The sequence below is a fragment of the Puma concolor genome, chromosome D1 (genome assembly GCF_028749965.1).
Source record: "Puma concolor isolate L17-30 chromosome D1, mPumCon1.1.hap2, whole genome shotgun sequence".
NCBI classification, from domain to species: domain Eukaryota; kingdom Metazoa; phylum Chordata; class Mammalia; order Carnivora; family Felidae; genus Puma; species Puma concolor.
Window position 1 is genome coordinate 86,140,094 of NC_141676.1, and position 6,025 is coordinate 86,146,118.

General features: G+C 52.7%; 1 protein-coding gene across 1 annotated transcript in view; it reads right to left on the bottom strand.

The window, feature by feature from the left end:
- Positions 1–4,423, bottom strand: part of JAM3 (junctional adhesion molecule 3) — a 122,827-nt gene extending 118,404 nt beyond the window's left edge. Inside the window, exon 1 of the mRNA XM_086678637.1 lies at positions 4,255–4,423. The gene's annotated coding sequence lies outside the window, so the exon portion shown is untranslated. The remainder of the gene's footprint in view (positions 1–4,254) is intronic.
- Between the last annotated feature and the right edge of the window lie 1,602 nt (positions 4,424–6,025).

Consider the following 6,025-nt stretch of genomic DNA (forward strand, 5'->3'; position numbering starts at 1 on the left):
GAAAACTCCCAGCTACTGCTCCGAGCTGTGCTCCTGGCCACCCCCAGAGCTCAGGGCCTCCTCCCCCTGCACCACTCTGCTTCCCCCTGCAGCTGACTGCCTGGGCCAGGGCTGCAGTGGCTGCTATGGGGATTTAGAAGCTAAGGCTGCCTGCTCTGGCAGAGGTTACAGCCTTATAAATCACAGTTCCATGGGGGAGGGTTCAGCACAGCCCAAAGCCTTAGTGATGGAGGGGAAGTGCGCTTTTCTGTGGTAATAACCACTGGGGGCTTCCTGGGCAGCTGGGCCCCTCCTGTGATCTTGCAAGGCCTCTCTGTTCCTTGGTACTCATTACAGATATCTGAGAAGGGGTGCCCTGCACAGAGGAGTCCTCTCCCCTCCCATTGTCTGGTTGGGTCACCTACTTGAAGGGTAGAGAGGGGTAGAGAGGGGTAGAGAAGCATAGCAGGTCTGCTCCAAGACGCAATATGCTGTGGGTCTGTGCTGTTCCTGGGGCATGGAAGTGGGCAATTCCTAATGTCACCTGTGGCCTTTAATCTTCTGGCCCAGCCATGGCTTCCACACAAATCAGAGGGCTCAAGTGTCTGACTCTGGGACTGGACATTGCAGGAGCCAAGTGATTCAATCTGCCAAGTCCCTCCTTTGAAATCCATGCCACCTTTTCCTTCTCTCCCATGGCCTCCTCAGCACCTCCAGGCCAGAATTTAAATGTTATTAACTATAATTGATCTGCTTAGGTCCTCTGAGGGATTGAGAGGGAAGAGCAGTGGAGGCCTGAGGTGTTGCAAGGTAGCAGAGGCTTCATGGAGCCACTGCCAGGGCTCAGGAATGCTCACCTTTTTGTCTCAGGGAGGAAACCCTTGGAAAGGAGAATAGAGAGGCAACTGACTCAGCTGCAGGAAATGCTCTTCTCCAGTTGGTGCTAGTTGTCTTCACACACTCACCCGTGCCTATACAGTACATATTTGCACACCCAGTATACCAGTCGTATGCTAACAGACACATTCTAAACCTGTCTATATAATTTCTTTCTTACCAGAAAAATATATGCAGACCCTACTCATATCTCCATATAAACATTCTTCTCTTTCCTTTCTTTCTTTCTTCCCGTACATGTGATTGTCATCAGCATATATGCTAATGTATAAAACTTTGAATTATCTAAAGCTCATGCATATACCCTTTCTTAACTCAGCCTTTTAAACCTGCAGTGTATGGCCATACCTAGAGACAGGACTGTGCAGCCCACATGCACACACCATGCTTCTCCATCCCAGACCTATGTGATAATTCACTCTATCACACAACTGCTCTGCTCTGTTTCCTTCACCTCTTGGTTGAGCAGCTATCCCATAGGTGGAAACTTCTTCCCCTAGCCACATCTCTTCCTCTGGAGTTGAGTATGTGAAGCACTGTCACAGAAGGGAAAGATTATGATGGTAGGAGTCTAAGAGCGTGGGTTCTTAATAAGTTATTTTGCTCATTTATCTTTGTATAACCTCACATGCCTCGTAAGGCCTTCAATAGATAGATACTAAAATTCAGCCTCAGTTTCCTCATCCATAAAATGGATTAAAATACTGTCTGCTTTATCTTCATGATGGCAATGTTATGCACATCAAACCTGATACATAAGAAAGAAGCCTGAAAGTGTACTGTGCATCATACCCTGGGCTATTAGGGCAATTTGTTTCACGAGTGCAGTCCAAGAGCTGGCAAAGGTAGGGACCATATTTTCCTTGTGTGAGCTGGTCCTAGTGCTGCTGGTCTTGCCAAGGGCTGCTGGTCTAGGGCTCAAGGAATTCATTCCTGGTCCTGCCTTTCTTCTTTCTTCACCCTCATTCTCACTTCTGTCTGTTCTAGACACATCATGGTTACAGAGCCAGGGATCACCAGCACTGAGCCAAGCATCTGCCCTGGGCATGAGCAAGCATCTGCCCTGGGCAAGTATCTACACATGGGCCTGGCTCCCAGACTTACACCTGGGAGAGAGTTCTCTGTTCCTGGACTCTAGGGCTGTGCTAACCAGCTGAGTCCAGAATTAGAGCTGCCATGGTGTGGTGAACTCCACGTGACAATTCACTCCAGGGCTGAATCTTTTACCTGTGCTTCCCCGCCTAGGTTTGTGGCAACCCCCAAAAAGCACCTTAACATCTAAGATGGTACAGGAAGGCCAATTTTTGCCTAGCCCAGAGTGAGTCCTCAGTGCTCCAAGCCACAGCGGCTGGTACAGGCTAGGGTAGCCCTGGAAGAGGGGAGGCAGGACAATTGAGGCCAATGCCAGCTTTGGAAAGAGGCCAGCAGCTGGCACAGAGCTGGCTTATGTCCAGTAAGAGCATGTGAGAGGTGAAGGGGCCATTCTGAGGGAGGGCTGTCTAGCTTTGGGGCTTAGAATAATCTCAGATTCAGCTCAGAGCCTTTATTTCTTTAGCTCAGCAATAACAAATTTGGGATAGTACTTGTCTCCTTCAGTTACTCCTCCCTGGATCATTGTTTAGAGAAAAAATTCCAGTGGGATACCGGGTACAGATAAACGTTTCCGGACACGCCAAGTGGACTGAGGCTGGGGTACCAGGAAACTGGGCTCCTGCCACTGGCTAATGGGCCTTGGAAGCTCAGGGCTCCCATAAGTGAACCTGGGAATGAACATGGGTGTAGTGGAAGAGGGGCCCCAGGTAAGCCTATCCCTTGCACAGGTCCCGCTTTCTGCAGGGAGTGACTCTGTGTGCCCCTCCTCCCTCCTCCAGCTCTGCAGCAGCACCAGGTTTCCAGCAGGCCGGCATGAAAGCCAGGCCTGGAGGGGGCTGGGCAGACGGGGACCAGAAACAGAACGGGCCTGGGGGTGGAGCCTATAAACACTGCAAAGCTCCAGCCTGGCTCCACCCCTTCCCAGCCTGGAGCTCAAAGGGATGACATCACCCAGACTGAGGGCTCCAGCCGAGAAGGGCTTCGCTAGCGGGGAAGCCGCACCTGCATGGCTGAAGGACTTCCCGGCTTCGCCAGGCGGTGGTTCTCTTCTGTGTCCTGAATCTTATTCAGCTTAGGGGTCTCTGCTTGGGGGTCTCGGAAATGGCACATGGCTATTCAGACTTCCATGCCTGGGGCTCTGGTTCTTCCACCGAAGACCAATCCCAGGGGCAGTCGGCCCAAGCACCCCTCCCCCCCACCCTGCCAAATGCGCCTTTTCCTTGCCAGCACAGCTGCGCTCCATTTTTCTGAGGCTCCATGGAGAAAGATTGGATCCCTAGTTCTGACCAGGCAACAGTCAGCCCACAGCAAACCCTTTGTCCCATTCCTGTGGGTCCGTGTCCCTTCCCCCACCCAAAACCCTACTGGGTGCTTGTATCGCCTGCTTGCAGAGCATATGCTTGGCTGGTTGCTTGGTGTCTGCTGTTTATCCGTCTCTTCCTACTTAACTTCTGTTTCTGCTTGGCCCATCTGGCTCCCGTGGTACCTGTCTTTCACTCGACTGAATTGTGCCTCCACGCCAACGCTGTGTTCCCCACCCTCCTCCTCTTCCTCTACCACTTCCCTCCCAGGGCATTGCTCTTGTTCACTCGGGTTACTGGCAGGAGCCCTGGACCTTTGGTGTAGGGAAGTGAGGGACTCCTCTAGCCTGGGGGACTGCCCCAGGCACAGCTGGGGAGCCTGTTGTGGGGGTCACTGCAGTGTTCTGGGGATGCTGTTGGAGGGGTGTTGAGGTGGGTGGTGGAGTACAGAATGGAAATAGCCTTTGGACTGGAGAGAGGGCTTGGTGCTCGTGAAAACCTCCTTCTCAGATCCTTCTGAGCTTCCTTCCTACTAGACTGCATTTTGGGGGTAGGGGTGGGGTCTCCCAAGTCAGAGTCTTGTACATACTGCTCTCTGTCTGCAGCAGCAATTGGAAAGTGACCTGTGAGTAGCGGCGGGAGAGAATGAGGCCAGAGAAGCCCCAAGGTTCTTCTGACCTAGAACCCCAGCCTACTTCCAGCTCCTTCCTGCAGAGAAGGGGCTGTGGCAGTCCAGTGGCTTGGGCAAAAGAAAAAAATGTTGGCAGCAGGAAGCTGCAGGTTGTTCATGGTGGGTACCCAGAGGGGAAGGAATGGCCTTCCCTGCTCCCCTTGGCCAGGAGTACCCTGCTGGGGATCAATCCCATCCCAGCACATGGCACTAGGCTCCATGCTGCCAGAGCTACTGCTCCGCATCCCCTGCCCCTCCCACCAGCTTGCACACCCTTGCACACACTTGCACACCCATGCTGTGGCTCACACTTACCCCTCCAACACAGCCTGCTTTCTTCCAGGCATGATGTGACAGTTTATGGCTTCCCAGGACCCACAAAGGGGTGGTGGAGGCTGGGGGAGAATGGAGGAGAAGCAGTGGAGCCCCACAGGGGCAGGGCTGTTGTTCATCTACCTCTCTGAACCTGGGTTGCTCCTCCAGGGTAAGGCTGGATGCCGAGGAGGCTGCCCTGGGCCTGGAGTCAACAAGGATCCACGTGCTTGGGGACCATCGGTTGCTGGTCCCTGGAAGCATCTGCTTCCCACGGAAACCCACAGGGCTTGGCTGCTAGGCCTCGCTGCGTGCCCACTCCTCTGGCTCTGTTCTCTGTCTCTGTTGTTCCATCTGCCTGCGCCACCAGCTCCTGGCTCTGCTCTCTCGGCCTCTTTATTTCTCTCCCAGAACCTTCCTTCTGCTCCTCATTTCTCCCTATCCTTTCCCCGGTCTCTATCCAACCACATTCATGCCACAGTCCCTGCGGTCTTCTTTCCCCTTTGTCTTTAGCCACCATTTCTCTTGCTTCTCTGGTATTTTTCCCTCTCCTCTCCTCTCCCTTCCCCCCCCCCCCCCCCCCCCCCCGTCTCTCTCTGTCTCTCTGTCTCTCTCTCTCTCATGCATATTCAATGGCTCCTTGAAAATCCACCTAGATGATTCTATGTGCTAAAAGCCTAGATCTGCTTCAGGAATAAAACTTCTCAGGCTGTGACTCTAGGTCCCTGTCTCTGACCCCAGTCTGGATTAATTGTCTAGAAAATGTTGGTAAACCCACCTATTCTCCCCCAAGCATGGCTCACTCTTGGCTCTTCTGATTTGGGGCCAGGCAGCTGTAAGGGGTATAGAAGCCAGACAGACAAGCCACAGTGCTTCGGTCAAGACACATGGCAGAGGGCACGGAGCGTCTGGGGCAAGAATCTCCCCTTCAAGGGATTTGACGAGTTCAGTCCTGAAATAAACTTAGGATCTAAAGTGTCTGATCCTTTGGTGATCTTACAATTCTTTTACATTGCTCTGTTATCCCCCTACAACTCTCATGGGAGTCTCATAAATGAAGAAACTGTGGTGTTTAGTGTGGATGTCACTCTAACAGGCAGCCCAGCACTTGGGGAATGGAACTAGAAGCAGAATCTCCACTTTGGGATTTTCAGTCCCTTGAATGTGGCAGGTGAACAAACAGAAAGAACCCAAAAGAGGTGGAAAGCAGCAGTTAAAGGAGTCAGGTGAGAAACTGCACCCAGTCTGCTGGGAGCAGGGAAGAGAGAGGGAGAAGAGAGAAGAGGGAGAGGGGCCAGTGGCAGGTGAGTGCGAGTGTCCTGTCCTCTCCTGATGCCCATTAGTTTTACAGTAGCCACCAGGGGGAGGAGGTGGGGATGGCAGCACTGTGTCCTCCTGTTTCCACATGTTAATGAGTCACTCCCCCAGTCCCAATTATTCCTCCATCTCCTTTCTCTGCCTGTTCATCATCTGGCCTCAGAAACCCTTCTCTGCTTTATTCTTCATTCTCCATCCCACCTTCAGGTCACCTGCCTGTCTTTCCCCTACATCTTCGGGGTCCAGCCCTTCCTTCTGCCCTATGTCTCTTCTGTGTTTCCCATTTCTTTACCTTTCATTGCTCCCTGAGCACCTCCTCATAAGCCCCACTTCCTGGCTCACTGACAAAGTAGCCAGTGTATTCTCATGGTGGCTGGAAAGTGGCTCAGAAGCAGAGTCCATGTAGGAATGGATGGGAACTGGCCTGTCACACTCCTCCCCTATGGCTCCTGACTCT